The sequence below is a fragment of the Rhynchophorus ferrugineus genome, unplaced genomic scaffold, assembly GCF_030347505.1.
Source record: "Rhynchophorus ferrugineus isolate W39M unplaced genomic scaffold, kcgeb_rfMv2 rfM3, whole genome shotgun sequence".
Taxonomy (NCBI): Eukaryota; Metazoa; Arthropoda; class Insecta; order Coleoptera; family Curculionidae; genus Rhynchophorus; species Rhynchophorus ferrugineus.
Genome location: NW_027472582.1, coordinates 13617262 through 13643094, shown reverse-complemented (window position 1 = coordinate 13643094; position 25833 = coordinate 13617262). Strand labels below are relative to the sequence as shown.

The 25833-nt window shown below is 33.0% G+C and overlaps 1 protein-coding gene across 1 annotated transcript in view; it reads right to left on the bottom strand.

Annotated features, from left to right (window-relative positions):
- The window catches only part of LOC143194293 (uncharacterized), a 149655-nt gene that overhangs the window by 122722 nt on the left and 1100 nt on the right, over nt 1–25833 (bottom strand). The window lies entirely within an intron of this gene.

Here is a 25833-nt window from a genome sequence, read left to right as displayed (position 1 = left end):
AACAAGTAAGTAGTGGTATAATTGGTATATAATTTTGTCATAGATATATTAAAATAATCCACAGATTTCCGAGTTTATGATTCCAAATATATTTGTTCAACTTCAATATGTTTGTTCCTGTAATCTTCTACTATTATCACTCCGTTCAATAACCTTAAGTCAGCTAAATCCGGTGAATAGGACTGTATGATTTGTAAGCTTCTTTAATGAAATTATTTGAATAAATGTGTTGAAGTATTCTCCGTTTGAAATTACAACTTTCAGCCATTTTTAACCGTTTCTTTTTTCTCAGCATTTCGATTTATGTGAAACCCAATGTGCTTGGCGAAAACAATTTCATTTTAGATTGGGTTTAGGATAAATCTTCAAGAAATAATGTTTTGCCATTCAACTCTTTATTTTGCAGTTGTTACTATTCTTTGAACTATACAGTAAAATTATTATATTGAATGTACTGTTATGTTATATGTTTAATGTACATTTTTGAATTAAAAAGATGATATTTGATTATGATTTTCCAGGTACTTTTAACGCTTCGCAAATCGTAAGACGTGGATTGTAGTTGTAAATCTTTCTAGACAATAGTGTAAAATCCGATAAGGAATAACCATCGGATGTCCCCTGGGATGATCTCTAAGTCATTGACCAGTCGATAGATTTATTGTCGAGGACCATGGTTCGGAACCAAATTTAAACAGTTGGTCCAATCGAGATCTGGTTGGTAAAAGGGCGGATTTAAAATATAATTTTAAAAAACTTTCAATACTTACTAGTATTGTGAAATCAACGTTTCTCCTGGAATACGTTAATTAACACACAATGTATTCGAAAATATAGTATATACATTGGGCACATTGTAAGCCTGATGAAACTTTTTTTCTAGATTTATAAGATTTATTTTAAAACAATGAAGAATTATTCAAATTTACAAGAAGTAAAATTTAGTTCCTAATAAGGAGGTTGGAAATGTTGACTGAAAATCCGACGCCTACTCGTTAGTTTAGTTAATAATATACCGAGTGTTTATCGAACGTTTAATGTCTATTTACATAATTTTTATTAATAAATACCGTTGCAACAGTCATGTACAGTTCCGTATACATACAGTTCAACGAATTGCGCATTATTTAAATTACTTATCTGGCTCAATTAACTTAATTTTTGATGTAATTCAGAGAAACGTTCTTGGTTCAGAAGTTGTGTTGTGTTTTACAGAATGCAGGTCATATTTAACACGGGAAGTGCTACCAAAATAGTTTACTTCTATGTTGGTGTATCTGTGCACCATGGAGCGCAATCTGTCTGATCTCAGAATTTGTGAAAGAATGTGTCAAAGGTATTTAACCAGTCAGTTGCTTCAAATTTTGTAATTTGAACAAAATCATATTTATAAGAATGGAAAATGATATCAATACTTTACGGCATCTAACAGGTCAATTGAAAAGTTCCCGGTCTGACACATAGCTAGCGCTATTAGAATTAATCCCATATGTTTTTTAGTTAGCACTAGTCCTCAAAAGAAGCATGTATAAATTTAACAGCTGATCATTAGTTTGTGAAATATAGTATTTTGAGTGAAGAAAGTTTTGTTATTGTGAAAAAAATGAATAACAAGGAATTTCGCATGTTGGTAAAATATTGCTTTTTGAAGGAAAACAATACAGTTGAAGCAAAAGCTTGGCTTGATACCGAGTTTCTGGACACTTCCCCAGGAAAATCAACCATCAAGGATTGGTACGTTAAGTTTAGACGTGGTGAAATGAGCACCGAAGACGGTGAACGCAGTGGACGCTCAAAAGAGGTTGTTACCGGCGAAAACATTTTTAGGGTAAAATGATGTGGCTCGGTGAATGGAGGTAAATCGAAATGAAACAGTGGTGTTTACATAATGTGACCGTTATTTATTGGCAAAATAAAAAATGTGAAAATACAAATAAATAAAACGGATGGCAGCGGAGTTACCTGAAGACGAGGCTTGGGCAGTCGATGGTGGCACGTCTTAACCAAACGAGGGTTGAGCACTGAATGACCGAAATACCCTTCAATAATATCCCAGATAAACGTCTCGGGGTTGCCGCCAGCTATTCGGTGTCGGGTTCCAATTGGCACCCCGCCCGTGTTCAACATCTGGGATTATATTTCTGGGTATTTTGTAGACCGTTATTCCACGATGTAAAATTCGACATGCTCAAGGTCGCTACAATACTCCCCTGCCAGAATTTTACATAAAATTATTTCAAGTAACAAAAATACAAAAATGTTTGAAAAAAAAATATCAATACAAAAAAATATATACCAAACAAAATGTGCTGTGTAAAATGGGTTTTGAAGAATATGATAGTTTGAAACGGTTGTGGTTGGTACGGTTGCGATCTGGTACGGCTGTTGATATCTTCCGGTCCTACAGATACCGTTGCATCATCGTCGCTTTGGCACTTGAATGTGGTCCATCGACGACGTTGAAAACAAGCTATTTTTCAGACAGGGCTCCCGTAATCGACGCTGTGGGAGGATCGACTGTTCGACGACGTGGTAGCTTATTTTCTTCGACGACGAGACGTTAGCAATTCTGGTACTTCGGCGAAGACATAACGAGTCTACGGTGACTGCAATCGCTACCTAGCTTCTGGAGCTGCTCTGTGACTAATCCGTAGTCACATACGTTAGATTAATTCAGAAAAAAAAAACAAATAACGACGGTATCCGACCGAAGCTGCCCAAAGCCTTTTAAATCAAAATATCTGCCATTATGACGGAGACGGCGAGCGAAGGAAGACATTATGATTTAAACATAGCGCCGAAAGAAATGTTTAGCCGAGACGCTGATGATTAAGCAGTAACGTAAAAAAATTCCAAAAGATTGTGAAATAAAAATTTTGACAAAAAAAATTTAAAAAAATGAATTGGAAATAATGAAATTAATCGGAATAAAATGAAAATGAACCTTGAAGGTAAAATTGAAAAGGAATCGAATTAAAAATATTTAAAATTTTGAAACAAAAAAAATATAACGGCCACGTAAAATACACCATTTTCTACGTACCCTCCATTCACGAGTCCAAACCCAATTTTGCGAAAGATCACGTCGGGGTCACCACTTTAGGGTAAAATGATGTGGCTCGGTGAATGGAGGTAAATCGAAATGAAACAGTGGTGTTTACATAATGTGACCGTTATTTATTGGCAAAATAAAAAATGTGAAAATACAAATAAATAAAACGGATGGCAGCGGAGTTACCTGAAGACGAGGCTTGGGCAGTCGATGGTGGCACGTCTTAACCAAACGAGGGTTGAGCACTGAATGACCGAAATACCCTTCAATAATATCCCAGATAAACGTCTCGGGGTTGCCGCCAGCTATTCGGTGTCGGGTTCCAATTGGCACCCCGCCCGTGTTCAACATCTGGGATTATATTTCTGGGTATTTTGTAGACCGTTATTCCACGATGTAAAATTCGACATGCTCAAGGTCGCTACACATTTTAAAAAACCACAAAATGGTTTCGAATGACCGTAAATTGAAATTGAATGAAATAGAAGACACTCTAAAGATATCAACCGAACGTGTACATCATATGATTCACAAATATTTGTGTATGAGAAAGCTCTGTGCAAAGTAGGTGTCGTGCGAGCTCACTTTTAACCAAAAACAACGACGAGTTGGTGATTCGGAGCAGTGTTTGAAGAAGATCAAGCATAACAAACCCAAGTTTTTGCATCGATTGTGACAATGGATGAAACATGGCTTCATCGTTTCACTCCGAAGTTCAATCGACAGTCATCCGAGTGGACTGTACACGATAAATCCGCTCCAAAGCGTGGGAAAACGCAACAGTCGGCTGGCAAGTTTATGGCGTCTGTATTTTGGGATGCACATGGAAGAATTTTCATTGACTACCTTGAAAATGGAAGGACCATCAACAGCGACTATTACATAGCAGTATTGGACCGTTTGAAGGACGAACTCGTCCAAAAACGTCCGCATTTGAAGAAAAAGAAAGTGCTGCTTCATCAAGACAATGCACCTTGTCACAAGTCAGTGAATACGATGGCAAAAATCCATGAATTGGGCTACGAATTGCTTCCGCATCCACCGTATTCTCCAGATCTGCGCCCCCAGTGGCTATTTCCTGTTCTCAGATCTCAAAAGAATGCTCGCTAGGAAGAATTTGTTGTCGAATGAAGAGGTGATGGCCGAAACTGAGGCCTATTTTGAAGCAAAGGACAAATCGTACTACAAAAATTGTATCGAAAAGTTGGAGGGTCGCTATAATCAGCGTATCACCCTTCAAGGGAATTGTGCTGAATAAGAAAAAATAATTTTGCCAAAAAAAAATGTGTTTTAATATGGTAGGCCCGGGACTTTTTAATTGACCTGTTACACAGTATCACCACCTCACCATTCAATTAATTTATTTTAACCTACTTGAATATATAACTTAATATTTTTAAATACGATTTAAACACGTAGCGTATATATAGTTTCATCGAAGGTCAAAATAAAATAAATAACATAATTATTCGATTTATTCCGCCATTTTCCGAGTCAGTCAAGCATCGGGCTAATTGGATTTATTATTTCAAGCCCTATAAACTTTATTCGCGTTTGTTGGCATCATTTTATCGATCCCAAGTTAGTTGTAACTATTCGCGCACCGACTTTATTTAACCTTTAACTGGTTAAGTAATAGAACCAATTGTAAACTGACCTTATTCTCGAGCGGAGTCATTGTCGATTTGCCGTATTTTAGGGTCTAACGAGCGTGAATTTTCGACTTGGCATGGCCGCCAAATCGAAAAGTTTTTGTTGTTGTTGCTGTTCCGAAATACACGCTCGCACAACAACGCAACAACAGTGAAATAATAATCAAAATGGTTTTTAGGTTTATAGTTTTAATTATATTGTCGAATGTATACGTATAATTAAATAATGTGATAAAATTATAATTTGATTTATTTCAATTCATTGTTAATAGTTTATTTAGATGCGTTATAATCACCTTTAGGGTTCACCAACTAGGGTTTATTTGACTTCAAATAATTATATGATCTAGATATTAATCGGCTTGGCAAAAATGTTGCCTCTCTTTTTGTGGAAAATAGAGAAACCTAGAGATGTAAAATTTGGTACGGTTAAAGCTTATACAAGTTTCGATTGGCTAGAACTGCACATGCGCACTTGTTGCAACCTAGCCTGAGAGTTTTAACAACCACGCGTATTTTTTTATATACGCCTTGTTGTTTACCACTGTTGTGGTTAGAAGTCATTTTTAGGTTAATTTTGTAAATACATTGTGTTGAGGTAACATAATAACTTCTTAGGCAAAATTAGCGGCAGATAATGCGAAAATAAGTGTATAAGGTATGAATAATTAGTAAAATATTATCATTTTATAAAACTAATTTGGAACAACGGGTAATTTGTATGTTAAATAATATGGAAATAGAACTTATTTGAAGATTATAGTAAAAGAAAAGGGTCAATTGAAAAGTCCCCTGCCTAACACATAGATGGCGCTACTAGAATTAAATCCATATGTTTTTTAGTTAGCCCGAACCCTCAAAAGATGAGTGCATAAATTTGACAGCTGCCGGATCATTAGTTGTGAATCATGGCATATTGAGTGAAGCAACTTTTATTATTGTGTAAAAATAGATAAAAAGGAATTTTGCGTGTTGATAAAATATTGATTTTTGAAGAGAAAAATACAGTTGAAGCAAAGACTTGGCTTGATGCCGAGTTTCCGGACACTGCCTCAGGAAAACCAATCATTAAGTACTGGTATGCTAAGCCTATACGTGATGAAATGAGCACCGAAGACGGTGAACGCAGTGGACGCCCAAAAGAGGTTGTTACCGACGAAAACATTAAAAAATCCACAAAATGATTTTGAATGACCGTAAATGGAAATTGAATAAAATAGCAGACACTCTCAAGATATCAACTGAACGTGTACATCATATTATTTACGAATATTTGGGTATGAGAAAGCTCACTGCAAAGTGGGTGCCGCGCTAGCTCACTTTTGACCAAAAATGAACGACAAGTTGATGATTCGGAGCAGTGTTTGAAGATGATCACGTGTAATAAACCCGAGTTTTTGCGTCGATATGTGACAATGGATGAAACATGGCTCCATCATTTCACTCCGAAGTCCAATCGACATCCAAAGCGTGGGAAAACGCAACAGTCGGCTGGCAAAGTTATAGCGTCCGTATTTTGGGATGCGCATGGAATAATTTTCATTGACTACCTTGAAAAAGGAAGGACCATCAACAGCGACTATTATTTTCTATATATATTGAAATATAGAAAATTTCTTCCCAGCGAGCATCCTTTTGAGATCTGAGAACAGGAAATAGTCGCTGGGGGCCAGATATGGAGAATACGGTGGATGAGGAAGCAATTCGACGCCCAATTCATGGATTTTTGCCATCGTTTTCACTAACTTGTGACACGGTGCATTATCTTGGGGAAGCAGCACTTTCGTTTTCTTCAAATTCGACCGTTTTTTCGCGATTTTGTCCTTCTAATGGCCCAATAACGCTATGTAATAGAATGTAAATGTTCATCTATAGGTCAGTCCGGAGACTCTTCAATTGACCTGTTACATGCTAAAGTCAAATATCAATTTCAAAATGGCTTTATTCATATATTCTCAGTTTTAATATATCAACTGGTACTTCATTCATTATTGCATATTTATGTTTATTACACAAAAGTAAGGAAAGTTACATTTCTGAAAATAATCTTACTTATGATACTTTGTTATAATGTTCAGTGGTGTAGTCATTTAAACTTATCGTTGATTAACGTTGATGTTTGAAATTTAATGGAAATTAGATTTAATTAAATGCCATTTAAAAAATGTTATTGAGTGTTAATTCTTGATCTTAATAATTAATTTGATATGTTTTAATATACAGACATTTATTATTTTAATTAATGTTATACATCAAATACATTTCTAATCATATATTGAAAATACTGCAACAAGTTTTAATAACATTATTTTTAAATTGTTCCCTTTACTTTGTTATGAGAGCAATGAGCATGATTTACATAATAAATTGTGATCGAATTTCGACACTACTACGATATTAAGCCTACTGAATGAGGAGTGATTACGAATAATGAGCAAAACAGACGACACGAAAATACCACCTAAATGGATTGTGATTGGTTGAAAGTGAGGATGCGCATTTCGTTAAAATTCACTTAAAGTTGACACTCAGGGTTAAATGTCACGTGATAGAATTTATAATTATAATGTTCTCAACGACAATTTTTATTTTTATTGATTAAAAATGGATTTAAATTTCAAAACCATATCTTTTAGAGATCCCTTTTAAAATTAGCATAAAACTAGAGTAAAATTACGTTGACAGTCTTAAGGTTAAGTTTCATTTTTTTTTGGTTAGGTACACATTATAAAAGACAAAGCGTATGAGGTTTATGAAAAAATGGTACAAAAATATCTGTTAGGAATAAGTTACTATGGTTAATATGTAGAAACAATATATAAATAGCTTGAAAATTATACTGAAGGCAAAACTTTTAATTTAATATATTTAGTATGTTTAATAAAACTAGCAAATAACTAAATACATAGAGGGAATAGATAAAATAATATGATCAACATGCGATAAAGTACATCTTGTTGTAGTTTGTAGTCTTGTGACATGTGACGAAAACCACGGCAAAAGTGACAGCAGAACTCAACACTGACTTGAATGTTACTGTTTTGACAAACAGTACAGCGAGAGCTTCACAAAGCTAAGATTCATTGAAGGGTTGAGATTGGCGAAACTCTTTGTAACGTATGTCAAAACCAATGAAACTGATTTAATGATTGGAAAAAAAGTACGGTCTGATTAATCATCGTTTACATTGTTTCCTACAAACGGCTGGATTTATGTATGAAGAACCCCAAAAGAAGCCCACCATCCGGACTGCCTGTTCTCAACAGTCACAGAGTGGCAATATCGTGATATTCAGCTGGTCTTCTCATTCGCACCACTGGCCGGATTACTGTGAATTAATATCTCGACATACTCAATGATGAAGATTACTATGACTAACGTATTGCTAACACTGCCATAAGCCAAGATGACAACACGCCAAAACATACAGCCTAAAATGTCCAGTCTTGGTTTGATGATCATCAGAATATCATCAAACATCTTCTCTATCCAGCACAATTACTATACCTCAACATAATGGAACCATCATAGAAAGTTGATTTCTATCTTTAACATCATTGGAGCACTTGGTGGATGTTTTGGTACAAGAGTCGCACAACATTCTACGAAACTCTTTCGCGAATAATTTCAGCTGTTTTAAAGGCAAATGATGATTCAAAACTTTATTAATAAATAAATATTGTGAATATGTCAGGTGTTCATATTATTCTTGTAGATATAAAATAGCACCTTAGCTTAATATGGGTAAATTTGTTCTTATTGACATTTTACTGTAATCTTAATCTACAACTAAAACACTGAATTTGATATTCATTTTTCTATAACGTTTTCCTTATATCTGAACGGTGTTATAAAAACTACATAAATTAAACTGATAAACTAGACGGTGAAAGTGAATTGTTTTAAAATATCCCACCAAAAAAACTTCTATGAATTGTCGCCATCAATTGCCAAAGAGTATAAAATCTTTTCGGCCCGTAATTTATGTTTTAACGCTTAGAAAAAGTTAATTGTAGCATAATTTGTAGAACAAAGAAACCTCCTATAACAGCAACAGTTAATTCAATTTTGAATAAAATTGTTTTCAACACCAAATGTTAATTTACTTGCATTGCACCATTTCTGTTACTGTTACAGAAGTACGAACGTTATGTTCCAATGAATGGAAAGCAACATAAAATAATCTTATTTAGCGTTTATTTACGGCTAGTTGATTGTTAATACAAAGGGGCCACTTGTTGTAAATATAATAAATAATATTAAAAACAATTTTGTATATTAAATCATTTTTAGTAACAATCATATATGCCAAGCAATGCGAATCGGTAACAGCATTTTTATTTAATAACGACAGTAGTTTAATTTAAAAATAAGTTAATAAATTACATGAGACAAACTATTAATTTGAAAAAAAAACATTATTATTATCTTGGTTTAACATTTCATTATTTCAATATGTTGATATCTTGCTCATAAAATTTAAATTTCGTAAATATAATGATAATAATGTAGCCTTAATGTTTAAGTACATACATAAAGTTGTGTCTAAAGTTTGTATACAATTAAAAAACTCCGAAGCTCTTGAAAATTGTATATCAAGGATTCCAATTCAGATCGTGAAATTAATTTTTAAATCCTTCACTTATGATCTACGACTATAAAAAAATAATAGGTTTATAATTTCGGGTAATTAATCGTGTTTATATTAGGTGTACAAATAAGTTTCTTCCATTCAACAAAACAAGACATCATATCGTAAATTAGTAAATAAACTGCAAATATTAGCGATGTTCTATCTGTTTTTCTTCTTGAACAAATTGTTAGGAATAATATTAAATGCTGAAGGATAATAATTTAACCGCATCATCATAAGAACATTCTCTAGATAAATATAAAAATGTTGCAATCAAGCATTAGATAGAAATTTTCCTCACAGAAATGTAAATGTTACTTTATAACATAGAATATTCGATAATATATTGAAAAATCCTTAAAAATCTACCTATAAATGTTTAATTGGAAACCCCTACTAAACCCATCATATTCACCATATATTTTTAGAGTGAAGCCAAATATTAATTATATTATATAAATATTGGACGATTCCCAAAATATTTTTCAATAAAATGTGTTTCCAACCCCGTTCTGACACGGGTACTTTCTCGTATATATAATTAATTATATAATAATAATAATAGTAATTTACCAGTTCTCTTAAAATTAATTAAGAGAAAATTCACCGAAATATCTACTTCTAAAGATTCATTATTTACAATGGTTGGACTGAATAATAAAATTTTTTACTAAAAAAATTGAACCGATTTCAGGCCCCGGGGTTCGCACCTAGTATGGATGAAATATTCTAACCAAACTAGAACAATAAAAAACTATTGCCCCCGTCTGGAATCGAACCCGCGACCTCCACGTGTGAGCTTAAAGAACACAAATTGTATGAGAAACTGCATATTTACAATGAAACCGAAATTATATTGACAATCGATTACTAAAATCTAATTACTGATGGATATGCTGCAATTAGATTCAGAGAAAGAAACACGCAATGCGGTAACAAAAAATAAATATGTTTATTGTATTAACCATAAATATGTTATAACTCTGCCCTATATAAAGAATATAGAAAAAATATTTTGAAAATATGTATTATTGCACCCAATATCATTTTGACCCAATGGTATTTCAAAAGTAAATAATAAAATTAAGGTATCAATACATAAAATACAACATAAACTTAAAAATAAAGGAGATACATAGAAGTAATCTTATATTAAAACATGTGGGACGGAAAAATATACGCCATAAGATCATCCATAATAAAATTTGGACGTCTACACAACACAATGGTTAAAACGCAAGTGAGCTAAACGTCACATAACCAAGATAACGCGGAATAAAAATGGTAGCGGGACTTTTGCTCCACTTTATCCAAACACCTGCACTTCATTATAGAAGTTCTAAAGATATAATAAACATAGCCTTATTGAAAAAGCTATTCATTCTAAATTGAGACTTATCCGGGGATATAAAATTAAAGTAATTAGTCAAAGAAAAAACCTTCTTCGTTAATTGTACGAAACAATTGAAGATAATAAAAAATACTGTCGATTGTCACCGGGTTTTCCATTGTTTCCGTCCTAGATTTTAGTTGATTTTAATTACACTCAAGTCATTATATCACGAGAAACCGATCTATAGTGAAAAGGTATTTTAAAGAAATTATTAGATATCCGTTTCTATCAGACCACGAAATCATAAAAATTCTTAAATTAACCACTTAAACAATTTTGACGATTAATAGGCAATACGTAGAATTTAATTACTCTACTTTCATTTTTATTTGAACGAAAAAAATATATTCTGTCGATAGGATCTCTTTAAAAATGTTCATTCACTATAAGAAAACGAAACCCAATATGAGTTAATATTTTTTCAAATAGTTAATACTAGGTTTCTAATTATTTGCAGAGAAATTGAATAGGTTCTATGAATTTTTATGTTCATTGTCGACTTTCGATTGTTTATTTAAAATCCTTCATGAAAATAACAAAAAGTTCTTTTATATATATTTTAAAGTACCTCTCTTTACGAACGAGGAATTATCTGGACTGGACCAACAGTTCATATAAACCTGTGGGCTCCGAACCACGATCCTCGGCATTAAGCCTACCAACTGGACAGTGACCAACTTTAGAAATCAGCCCAGAAGACATTCGGTCTTACCCAGCCTAGTTACTGGCGTGACTGGGATCATTTTCCTTGTCGGATTTTACACTCTTGCCTAGGACAATCACAAACATAAATTTACGACCGTGCCCCAGCACGATCTGAATCCGCGACTGTCGCAACAGTGGGTGGACCGTCCTGTCGCCTTTACCACTGTGCCAACTAAGCCGTCAACAGAAAGTTTTAAGGGATATTTAGGTGTAGAGGCATATATTTTGGACATATTATCAAAATCTATATGAGACAAAAATAGATATCTTTACCATTGTATTAATATTGTTAAAATATTGGGCGCTTTCATGAATTGTACTAATATTTTCCCTTTAAAAAACAAGCAGTAATTGAAAAAAACTGGTTACAGTTTTGGGAGAAATATATTAATCAAAATATTTTCCATCTTTTCCTGATCGGATTTCTGGTTATGCAATGTATGGTTCATTTTCACCCTTCTTCAGCATTTCAAATCTATATGGCATCAGTCTGAACAAACAGTTATTAGAAAATAATCAACACTTCGAATTCTGATTGAAACAGTGTATCCTTCACAACTTCTGCTTCTGTTACTCGCGATTGCTGATCGTTCGGCTTCGTTAATCAGTTTGTTAAATTGACATCTGCAGCAACAGTTTCATTTTGTCAGGTTTTAGTAACTCGTAATCATCATACCTTTGCTGGTACACAGCCAATATGCTTTATGATCATATATATTCAGGTTCGATGTTCATATGGATGATCCCTCCGGACTTACATATTACTTTTTCTACTTGGAATTGTCGCCAATATATTGTATATATCGAATAACTTAATAATACTTAATGAAAATATGTTATTTCATATAGCTAAATGTTAAAACCATCGAATTTAACTGTTGTTTACATTGGTACTTTACATTTTTACCAGTACATGTCACTGATCAAAATACATACAAGAACTTAATATATAGGTATAAAAATATTAGAAATATATAAATTAAGGTCTCTATTAAGGTTGGGAAATTAAAAGTATATGTTGACTGAAACATTTCTTGCTCTACAGGTCTTTTTGGCATTCTGAAATGAGACTGAGATGAGAGAATTTTGAAAAAAGATTCCTAATTTTTTCTTTTTGTAAACAGTCTGATAACAAAATTGTTTTAAAAAATAATAGTTACTTTAAACGTTGAAATTTAGTACCCATTTTGAAGTAATTTCTATTAAAAAATAAATAATTTGCATACGCCACTGCTATCTAAATTCTCTTGAAAATTTTTATTATTTCCTCTCGATGGTGGAAAATCAAAGTTATCTACGGTAGAGCTATCATTAAAAAGGTTATACTGCACCGTCCTTAAATTCTTACACAGATCGATTGGCTAAATATAAAAGCTGTTGAAAAGAGATTAAGTTCGCTTCATTGAAGGAAACATGACAGCATCTCGTCCCAACACCTAAACCAAAACGGATCATCCTTTGGCGATTATTAAAAAACGGTCCATTTTCACTTTGTTTTCCATTTTTTCTGTACTAGATATTGGTTGGTTTTAAATTATATTCGAATTAGAATAAGACACTACAGTGATTTCTATAAATAACCTCATTTTATGGAAAAATCGTAAAATCTCATCTGAATGTTAATGTATCTGTCATTAAACGCGGTAAGAAACTTTCTACCATTCTATAGATCTTGTGGTTTATTCGGTTGGTAATAAAGTAATTGTAGTTTTGCGATATAAAATATCAATTATTATTTAACAGGTCAATTGAAAAGTCCTCGCCCTGATGCATGGATGGCACTACTAGAATTAAATCCATATGTTTTTTAGTTAACCCTAACCCTCAAAAGATGCGTGTATAAATTTGACAGCTGTCGAATCATTAGTTTGTGAATTATAGCATTTTGAGTGAAGCAAATTTTGTTATTGTGAAAAAAATGGATAAAAAGAAATTTCGCGCGTTGATAAAATATTGCTTTTTGAAGGGACAAAATACAGTTGAAGTAAAAAATTGGCTTAATACAGAGTTTCCGGACACTACCACAGGAAAATCAACCATCAAGAATTGGTATGCTAAATTTAGACGTGGTGAAATGATCACCAAAGACGGTGAACGCTGTGGACGCCCAGAAGAGGTTGTTACCGACGAAAACATTTACAAAATCCACAAAATAATTTTGAGCGACCGTAAATTGAAATTGAATGAAATAGCAGATACTCTAAAGATATCAACTGAAAGTGTAATCGTATCATTCACGAATATTTGGGTATGAGAAAGTTCTGTGCAAAGTGGGTGCCGCGCGAGCTCACTTTTTACCAAAAACAACGAGAAGTTGATGATTCGAAGCAGTGTTTAAAGATGATCAAGCGTAATAAACCCGAGATTTTGCGTCGATATGTGACAATGGATGAAACATGGCTCCATCATTTCACTCCGAAGTCCAATCGACAGTCATCCGAGTGGACTGCACACAATGAATCCGCTCCAAAACTTGGGAAAACGCTACAGTCGGCTGGCAAGTTTATGGCGTCTGTATTTTGGGATGCGCATGGAATAGTTTTCATTGACTACCTTGAAAAAGGAAGGACCATCAATAGCAACTATTGCTTAGCGTTATTGAACCGTATGAAGGACGAAATCGCCGAAAACGGCCACATTTGATGAAAAAGAAGGTGCTGTGGAAGACCGTGTCACAAGTCAGTGAAGATGTTGGCAAAAATCCATGAATTGGGCTTCGAATTGCTTTCTCATCCACCGTATTCTCCAGATCAGGCGCCAAGCTACTATCTCCTGTTCTCATATCCCAAAAGAATGTTCGACGGGAAGAAATTTTCGTGGAATGAAGAGGTGATCGTCGAAACTGAGGTCTATTTTGAAGCATAGGACAAGTCGTATGACAAAAATGGTATCGAAAAGTTGGAGGGTCGCTATAATCAGTGTATCACCCTTCAAGGGAATTAGGTTGAATAAAAAGAACTATTTTTGCCAAAAAATGTGTTTTACTATGGTAGGTCGGGGACTTTTCAATTGACCTGTTAACTTAGTTTTATATTAATTTGGGAAAAACATACTGATGTATTAATACCGCACTCGTCTTGCTTGTGTATTAATGCAAGTACAACATAACAATAGTAACAAATTACTTTGTAAATTAAGATTGTACTAAGCATATCTAATATAAGATGTAACTAATTTTTAAAAATGTTCATAAATCGTACAATTATACAAAGATTAAAATATTGTTGTTCAGATATTCTATCTTACTCATTGTAATCATCACTTATCGTCTCTCTCTTATTAAAACGTATGCTTTATTTATACGTTTAAATAAATAGATAATTCACTTGGCAGCATATCTAATTATCTTACCAAAAAGATCTGATGCATAATCAATAATTCATCAACGTTCTGGATCAACCATGGGCATGCTCTTTCTTATGACTGACAACAAATACAGAGATACTCTTAATAGCTATCATAATATATGGTATCTCAATGTAATGAATATTAATATTTTGGGTATTAAATATTATATTAATATTTAATATTTAATATTTATTTATTAATAATTAATATTTATTAATAAATATTTAAACAACTAGAGGTTTGTGACAGATCAATAACAAAAATACTGTATATCAAATTATTGCTTTTTTGTCACCATATCCAGTACAGGTCATAGATAAATAAACACAATATACCTCAATGTCTTTGTTTACCAATTCATAGTATTCCACATTAGGTTTTTAAACATTTTATTTGTGAAAATAACCTTGTGTCTGAATATTATAGAGCTATCGATATATACTTTCTCTATCTGTATTGATTTTACATAACAACGAATACATTCCTATGAATATTTCATTTAATATTTCCTATTGGAAAATACATTATTGCGTAATATCGGATTCATTCAAAATCAACTATAGTGCATAATAAAATAATATATGATAATGTTTTATATAGATTATATATGTTAGGATCAATTTTATTAGATTACAAATAATTTTAAGAAACTAGTTAAAATAAAAAGTAATTTTAGATAAAATCTAATTTACTGTCAATATTATTTAAATGTTCTTAATAATATCATGGTGGTATTACTCAAAAATACAATGTAAATAACATTTGTTCAATGATTCAACTAAATATTATCGCATTAAAATATCTTATGGTACCTAACATCAACTTGTTTATACTAATTATTATTGTGTATACAAGCACTACCTATGGAGATCATTATTTCTAAAGTAACACGAAGCATTATTACAAATACTCAATAATTTATTCTGAAACCCCTGAAATTGAATTATATTTGGATGCGTCTAAATATTGATTGAGGAAATTTAACAGATCAATTGAAAAGTCCCCGGCCTACCATAGTAAAACACATTATTTTGACAAAATTAGATTTTTTTATTCAACATAATTCCCTTCAAGGGTGATACACTGATTATAGCGACCTTCCAACTATTCGATATTATTTTTAATAGGCCTCAGTTTCGGCGATCACCTTTTCATTCGACGAAAATTTCTTCCCAGCGAGCATTCTTTTGAGATTCAAGAACAGGAAATAGTCACTGGGGCCAGATCTGGAGAATACGGTGGATGAGGAAGCAATTCGAAGCCCAATTCATGAATTTTTGCTATCGTTTTCACTGACTTGTGACACGGTGCATTGTCTTGATGAAGCAGTACTTTCTTTTTCTTCAAATGCGGCCGTTTTTCGGCCATTTCGTCCATCAAAGGGTCCAACAACGCTGTGTAATAGTCGCTGTTGATGGTCGATCCTTTTTCAAGGTAGTCAATGAAAATTATTCCATGCGCATCCCAAAATACAGATGCCATAACCTTACCAGCCGACTGTTGCGTTTTCCCACGCTTTGGAACGGGTTCATCGTGTGCAGTCCTCTTGTTGGACTTCCTAATGAAATGATGGTGCCATGTTTCATCCATTGTCATATATCAATGCAAAAACTCGGGTATATTACACTTGATCATCTTCAAACACTGCTCCGAATCATCAACTTGTCGTTGTTTTTGGCCAAAAGTAAGCTCGCGCGGCACCCACTTTGCATAGAGCTTTCTCATCCCAAATATTCGTGAATGACATGATGTACACTTTTAGTTGATATCTTCAGAGTGTCTGCTATTTCATTCAATTTCAATTTATGGTCATTCAAAATAATTATGTGGATTTTTTTAATGCTTTCGTCGGTAACAACCTCTTTTGGGCGTTCACGGCATTCACCGTCTTCGGTGGTCATTTCACCACATCTAAATTTAGCATACCAATCCGTGATGGTTGGTTTTCCAGGGGCAGTGTCCGGAAACTGGGCATCAAGCCAAGTTTTTGGTTCAACTGTATTTTTTTCCCTTCAAAAAGCAATATTTTATCAACACACGAAATTCTTTTTTATTCATTTTTTCACAATAACAAAAATTATTTCACTCAAAATGCTATAATTCACAAACTAATGATCGGACAGCTGTCAAATTTACACACACATCTTTTGAGGGTTAGGGCTAACTAAAAACATATGGATTCAGTAGCGCCATCTATGTGTCATTCCGGGGACTGTTCAATTGACCTGTTTTATTAATGAATCTGATACAGATAATATAGGACAGTAATAAACCTAAAAATTAAAGTACTTCCATTTTAGATAAACTTGTCCAGGCATGAACAAAGACTTCTTTGTTTAAAGAAATATGGTATTATAATATTTTAACAGAAAAGTTCTGAATAAAAACTATACATCAAAGAAATTACAAAATTATTAAAAAATCAATAAAATTAATTATTAATTCATATGTTAACCATAATTAGTTAACCAAAACATCCAACGATGACAATTATTTTGATTTCCTAGAGTCATATTATTCATTACAAGACATTTAAATAGTTTTCTGGTACACCCTCTATATAAACCATTCTCTGGTCCCCACGCATTCGAAAAATCATTATCACGAAGACCATTATGAAAAAAATACAATTCAAAGAAACATGATTATATCAGGAATATATAATAGCTAAACGCATTCTATTAGCTTGAGTACCTTGAGAAAGTACACACATTCAACTCCAAACATGTCACGTAAGTACTAAGTCAATATGTTTGAAGACAACGATATTGAAGTTTGTTTGTACAAGTTACGCGTTATAAACCATCTGAAATTACGGAAAACCTCAAGAGTTAGTACAATATTGAATCCTGAGTATGCAATACATTAATGTTTGTTTCAAGAATTTCATTTGCTAGAGTAAAATCAGTCGAAATATCAGGTATGTCATTATTTATAAATTGATAAAATTAGTTATTAAAACAAAATAACATATTACATAAATTTCCGAAACGTACGTACTGTAACCAATAGAACGTATATTACCTTTGAAAAGTTCGGAAATGTTAAGGTACATTTAAAAAAACGACAGTAAAACAGATAAGAAATGATTTATTACATCAAATCTTAGATTAAAGTTAGTTAAACATATTAAGTACAAACAAAAAATATTGAATATATTTTTTGATACATTTTGGTATCGTCAAAATGGCCATACGTAATTTGGCCATATACTTTTTGTTATATCTAATCTTTATTATTATTTATTAAGTTGTTTCAGATTTATTTTAGACTTTGTAAGTATTCACTCAACTGTGCTTGTCTGACGTTTTTAAGTTAAGTATCACATCATTATTTTTAATTTCAGACAACTATACGGATTCGAATCACTTCAATCAGGTCGGGCCATATTTGAGAGTATAACTTGATGATTAAAATATAAATAAATATCTAATGAAAAATTAAACCTAAAAATGATTTTTTCTGTATTTACATTTTAAAAAACACCCCAAGTATCAACTTTTATATTCTACATAAAAATATTTCCAAATAATTAATTAGATTTTCATCTACGGACCAATAAGGTATAACATAATAATCGTTAATAAGAGCAGCTTAAAATAAAAAAATAATTTGCGAAAATATTCATATATCTGAATGTCTATAAAATGATTTTAAATGGCCGTAAATTGAAATTGAATGAAATAGCATACATTACGACGAGTTGCTGATTCGAAGCAGTGCTTGAAGATGATCAAGCGTAATAAACCCGAGTTTTTGCGTCGATATGTAACAATGGATGAGACATGGCTCCATCATTTCACTCCGAAATCCAATCGACAGTCATCCGAATGGACTGCACACGATGAACCCGCACCAAAGTGTGGGAAAAGGTAACAGTCGGCTGGCAAGATTATGGCGTGTGTATTTTGGGATGCGCATGGAATAATTTTCATTGACTACCTTAAAAAAGCAAGAACCATCAACAGCGACTATTACATACTACACCAAAACAATGCACTGTGTCACAAGTCAGTGAAAAGGATGGCAAAAATCCATTAACTGGGATTCTAGTTGCTTCCTCATCCACCGTATTCTCCAGAGCTGACCCCCAGCGACCATTTCCTGTTCTCAGATCTCAAAAGAATGCTCGCTAGGAAGAAATTTTCGTCGAATGAAAAGGTGATCGCCGAAACTGAATTCTATTTTAAAGCAAAGACAAATCGTAGTACAAAAATAGTATCGAAAATTTTGAGGGTCGCTATATTCAGTGTATCACCATTGAATGGAATTATCTTGAATATAAAGACTAATTTTGCCAAAAAATTTGTTTTACTGTGGTAGGACGGGGACTTTTCTATTGACCTGTTAGTCTTGAAATAGTCGAGGGGACTTTTTCAAATAAACCTTATTTTATCAGGAAGTATACTTTGGTTTTATTAATATCTCTTAAAATCCATATTTTCAGTGCTTCTTTAAAATGTAGTCCGATATTCCGTGTTATGAAAATGTAAGATATCTAAGAATAAAAAGAATACTTGTACAAGGTACGATATCCGATCAATATATAATCTGAACAACTAAATTTATTCCCTTCAGATCCATAACTACCCCCATTTACAACAAAATAAATCCGAAACAATCCTGTACCAGCTGGTAGCATTTTCCATAAATCATATTGACGTTTTTCCCAATATTTTATTATTAACCTTTTTGTAATAGAAAATCCGCTTTTGATTATCTACCGGATGAAAGAGTAAATCCCTGTATGTAGAAATGTTTTATTTAAAACGAACGTGACGATCTTAATCTCGCTGTTGGAACTGAGCCTGTGTTGAACGCCATCTGTTACCGATGGTATCGTGTCAAACAAGAAGTTCATTGAATGTATATAGGACATACACAAAATACACGATTTCATGTTGAATCCGTTATATGGTAAGAATTATTACGAATGTTATTAAATGACACTGAATTACTTTTTAGATTGGGACTTAATCATAAAGTATGTCTAATTAATGGTGATGCAATAGATGAAATAAAAGTTCCCGTAACATTATCCAGCCTTAATTTTATATCAAGTGTTGAAAATAAATCTTAGCAGTTTAAAAAAGATGATGTAAGTAATGCAGTATAGCATTATTCCTATCAACAATTTCTTATTATAAAAACAGTTGCTATTAAACGCCGATAGTACAATATATGTGATTAAACAATAATTTATTTTTCAAATATGTCGATTTATTGCGAATATTAATAATAATGAATGATTATATATGTGAGCGATTATTATTAGTGATTTTGGTTTTCAAAATATGAAACAATTCGGGCAGGTGTGCATTCAGACTCACTGTTAATTATCCGTACCCTCTATCTGAATGGTATACCGGGAAATGACCGCGCGGATAGGGCTTCTAAATCGGCAGCTTGCTCTCCCCTCCCCATCACGGATGTTTGTGTCTATACTGACCTTATCCCATTCATTTCTTGTTTCACAAATAACGAGACACAACGTGGCTCTTTGAGGTTAAAGCTAATTTTTTCTCCTATCTTCGCGTTCCTTGCCTTCGTCATCATATCTTAGCTTTGAATCGATTGATATTGAGGGGCCACTGGCGTATCTGGCTCACTGTGGGTTTTGTCACCGTGCCCCTATTTCAGTCTACCACATACTGAACGAGTGTCTACGGCTGTTAAATTTTAGAAATGCCTTAACAGGAAAAAGTACCGTTTGAACACATCAGACAGCATTGTACCTCTCTTTAACAGAATAAAATGAGAAGGAAAAATTCTGTGTGATTTAAAACGAACAACAACCTGCGATAGGCAATACATTCGACATCATGTTGACGTAAGTTCACTATTATTTTGACCAAGAACCGCGAAATTTTAATTAGCAGCCGTTAATCATAATCATAGTACAGCAACAATCTCTCATTTATTCATAGACGTGGCAGGACACCTAGATATTGCTATCAATTGCTCATTGTTTCTGTAATTACTATATCGTTACACCTTTTTATTGACAAATGCCTTTTCATTTTCATTTACAAATACAATATAAAAAACTGGTATAAAATATGGAACGAAAGCGAGCAAAGAATAACGAGATTATTCCAGGTAAATTGATTTTTTAATAGTGTCACATAAACAATTCGAAATGGCCTCGCCGGCAAACGCCATTTTATCATTGAAACCATAGAGCGGGTACGATGCTAATAATTTAAATCAATTAATTAACAATTGAAGTTAATTTGCCTCTACAAAGCAACTTTTATTGTTCGCCCGATTTTATAATATAGTCATTTAACAACAGGTGTATTTATCGAAACCGAAGTGTTTTATTTTATTGGCGTAGTGAAAAAATAAACGATTTCCGAGAAGAGACGCTTTATTGCACCAGATCGCTGGTGTCGATATTTTCTCGTAAACCGCAAAATGCCCGCGATTTGTTCGTATTCTTATTTTTAATTGTTTTCCCAAGATTATAGTTTCTTGGTGGAATGATATCGTTCATAGAATCTGAGAGATCGTACACATATTAGATGTTTGGATGTATTCTCTACAATTTTTTTCGATCTTTTGTGTGCAAAGAACAAAGTTTTGCTGTTTTTTTAAATTTATTATTTAATTAATACATTGTTACTAGTCCTTTCCGCCTAACCTACAATTTGTCTTTATGATAACTTAAATCTAGGTATATAACCAGGAGGACCCATCGGCCCTATCTCAGTCTCTGGTGAAATAATGTTTATACACGTCACTGCTGTATTTTTTAATATACGCTCCTCACTACACAACACTACACAAGATCAGATGGTTTGATTCTTTTGAGTCTGTGCCCTATTCTGGTGGTATCCAAACGTTGCAATAATTCAATATTCGTATGACAATGGAGTCTTTCCTCATGCCCCCTTGCAATTCTCTTGATTTCTTGACTGACTGTGGATATCTGAAGGTCTCGATGTAGGTAATCAGTCCTATAGTATTTGGGTGCACCCACAATACCCCTCAGGGCTTTGTTCTGAAAAACTTGTATTTTATTTATATTATATTTGCAAAACATCCCCATAATTGAACTCCGTATGTCCATATTTTCCAGTTCCAGAATTCCAGTTCTTTTCTTTTCTTCTTTATATGTTCCTTCCAGTGAAGTTTTGCATCGAGATTCAATCCGAGATATTTAGCGTTGTTGCTATATGAAATGATAGTATTATTTAATGTTATTGGTGCTTGTACGGTCTGTTTATAAGTAAACTGCACATGTACAGATTTACTTTCATTAATTCTTATTTTTCAAGCTTGTGTCGAATTATTTATATTGTCACTTGCCTGTTGTAATTTTCGTGAAGCTTCTTCACTATTGTCTTCGACAGCTATAATCGCAGTATCATCAGCAAATGTAGCCATCGTAATATTTTCCATTTGTGGTATATCACAAGTGTAGAGTAGATAAAGCATTGGTCCGAGCATACTTCCTTGTGGTACACCTGCTTTAGCTTCTTTTAATGTAGAGTAAACTTCTTCTTGTTTTACTCTAAACATTCTGGTTATAATGTATGATTTTAATAGTTCGGTGTGTTGTTTTGGTAGCATTTTCTGTAGTTTATGAACAAGGCCTTTCGTAGCGTTTTTCAATAACATCTGTTATTCTGTGGACCTGGTCAATTGTTGAGTGCTTGTTAATAAACCCAAACTGGTGTGTTGGTATTAGGTTTTTCTCTCTATGATCGGTTTTATTCTTTTCAACAGGAGTTTTTCAAAAACCTTAGATATTACTGGCAGCAATGATATAGGTCTATAGGCTTTTATTTCGTTTGGTGTTTTGCTGGTTTGACAGCCAAACCATGCTGCATCTGCCTGGACAAGATTTAATCAGAGGTCTTTTGTTCAAAGAATATATATATAATATAATATATAAGTAACGGTAGTTATAAATGCGATTATCGAACTTTGGGTAGCACATTAAAATATCAATATTCAAAATTCCGGTTTTTGAAGTACATTATCGAACTATTATTTAGAGATATCTTCCCCACCAAAAATAATCAATCAAAAACTACTTTCAGAAAGAAAAGTGAAACATTTGTTGAACTTTTGTTTAAGATTCATCCTGTCTACTGTCACTGCGTCTACTGTAACACTGTTTTCTCCATTTACACTGCCACCATTCTAAAATTATATTTCATTGTGTCAAGTATTTCATCATATTTTGTACCTGCCCTATTTTATTTTCTGTCGTAATTAGCATTTTTCTGCCAAAGCACATAAAATTTGTGCACATAATTTTTAGATGGATGCCCGACTCCACAAGCAGAATAAGCTAAATACCTCGGCATCCATCTTAACGGTAGATTAAATTGGAAACATCACGTTAGGCAAAAAGCAAAACACATTAGAACCAAAATAAAGGAACTATACTGATTAGTCGGAAGATACTCTCAACTTGATCTAATATCAAAAAGATTGATTATCAGACAATCATAAAGCCAATTTAGATCTATGAGGTGCAAATATGGGGCTGCAGTAAAAATTCAAATTAACTAGTCATCCAATGTTGTCAAAACAAAATTCTTCGATTAATTACCAATGCCTATCGCTACGTAACCAACGAAGAATAGCACGATGACCTGGAAATCCAATGGATTTGCGAAGTTATCCAAGATTTCGCCTTAAAAGACGAAAAAATATTATTAAATCATACTAACGTGGAAGCAATACAACTGCTGGACAGCGCGCAGGATGTCAGGAGATTGAAGCGAACAAAACCATACGAACTTATATAAAGTGTATACTTTTAGCGTAAACTATCGCTTAAGTTATTATAATTTTATAATTGAGGAATACATATTGATGAATTTCCTTGCACTCGTCTTGCTTGTGAATTAATCCAAGTACAAAAGAAATGTAGTAATAAATTAATTGTAAATTAAGATTGTACTAAGCATCTCATAAAGATGTTTTCAAAAAAATAATTTTTAGAATTTGTTCTAATTCAGAATCAATTTCTTATAATATAAGACATTTATTAGATAACTATTAATAATTTAAAGAAAATATTTCGATTATCATCTGTAAAATAGTAATGAATAAAAAACACATAAGCACATAAGATTCTTTTTAATATAACTTATTACCAAGATGTTTTCCCTGGTGGGTAAAGAAACCACGACAGTTCGTAACAGCCTTTCCAGACAATTTGTCTGGTAAACATTTTTTTGCTTTTGAACCTTTGCCAAACTATTGCAAAAAATATTTTTGAAATGTTGATTCACCGTTAAACGCTCTTACATTCGCAAATTCTTTACGCTTTTAACTTGAGTTTACGAACAATATTTGTAATTGGTTTAAAAAAAAATTCCATTTGTTTTTAAAGTACATATGATCCTCGCAATTATCATCTATCCAGTTAAACGGACGATCTGCAAATCAGAAAAAAAAATAAATTCAAATTTACTGGAACAAAACCCTAAGAGGTATTTAAGTACAATTTTCGATTCATACAATACACTGCACAATATATAAGATTAGATGCTTGCATGTATTTGGATCAACGATATCTATTGGAGACAATATAAATTTATTTTTAAATTTAAAAAGCACATAGCACACATATTACTGGTTATTGACTATCTAGTAATTTTTCCTAATATTGCTCTTAAAGGCCAGGCCCAACTTTCTTGACATGGTATAATTTTCACACATAGCATAACTATACATACATTCCACGATAATAAGAATTCTGCTCTTTACTAACAAGAAAACATTAATTTCAAATTTGTGTAACTACTTCATTATAAAATTATCCATAAAAACGGTGCATTGTCTTGGTGAAGCAGCACTTTCTTTTTCTTCAAATGCGGCCGTTTTTCGTCCTTCAAACGGTCGAATAACGCTTTGTAATAGTCGCTATTGATAGTCCTTCCTTTTTCAGAGTAATCAATGAACATTATTCCATGCGCATCCGAAAATACAGACGCCATAATCTTGCCAGCCGACTGTTGCGTTTTCCCACGATTTGGAGCGGGTTCATCGTGTGCAGTCCACTCGGATGACTGTCGATTGAATTTCGGAATGAAATGATGAAGCCATGTTTCGTCCGTCACATATCGACGCAAAAACTCGGCTTTATTACGCTTGATCGTCATCAAACACTGCTCCGAATCATCAACTCGTCGTTGTTTTTGGTCAAAAGTGAGCTCGCACGGTACCCACTTTGCACAGAGCTTTCTCATACTCAAATATTCGTGAATGATATGATCTACACGTTCAGTTGATATCTTTAGAGTGTCTGTTATTGCATTCAATTTACGGTCATTCAAAATCATTTTGTGTGTGTCTCCACTGCGTTCATCGTCTTCGGTGCTCATTTCACCACATCTAAACTTAGCATACCAATCCTTGATGAATTTCCAGTGGCAGTGTCCGGAAACTCGGCATCAAGCCAAGTTTTTGCTGAAACTATTTTTTCCTTCAAAAAGCAATATTTTAACAACACGCGAAATTCCTTTTTATCCATTTGTTTCAAAATAACAAAAGTTGCTTCACTCCGACAGCTGTCAAATTTATACACGCATCTTTTGAGGGTTAGACTGAGGGCTAACTAAAAAAACATATGGATTTAATGTCTCATGTCACGCCGGGGACTTTTCAATTGACCTGTTATAAATGATAATAAATATATTTATATATTTATAATAAGTTTCATTTTACCTTAATATTAAGTGACAAGCTAATCACTGAAAACATTGCAGTGAAACAAGCTGATAATGAAGCTGATGTCTTCATAGTTGAAACAGTAATAGTAATAATTACTTTCTACATTTGCATAAAGATTTTCCAAAGGACTTATCCAGATCAGAGAGGATATTGAAAAGCATAATTTAGAGAAGTCACATTACTTAATTAACGACGAATAAATATAGAGCATCGTAGCTTACTATAAAAAATAATTCCTAGCGTAAAAATATGATAATGCGTTGACTTGACATTGTAATGACTTACATATGTTAATTCGAATAACATTAGTACATAAGATTATTAAATCTCATAAGTAACATAATAACATAAG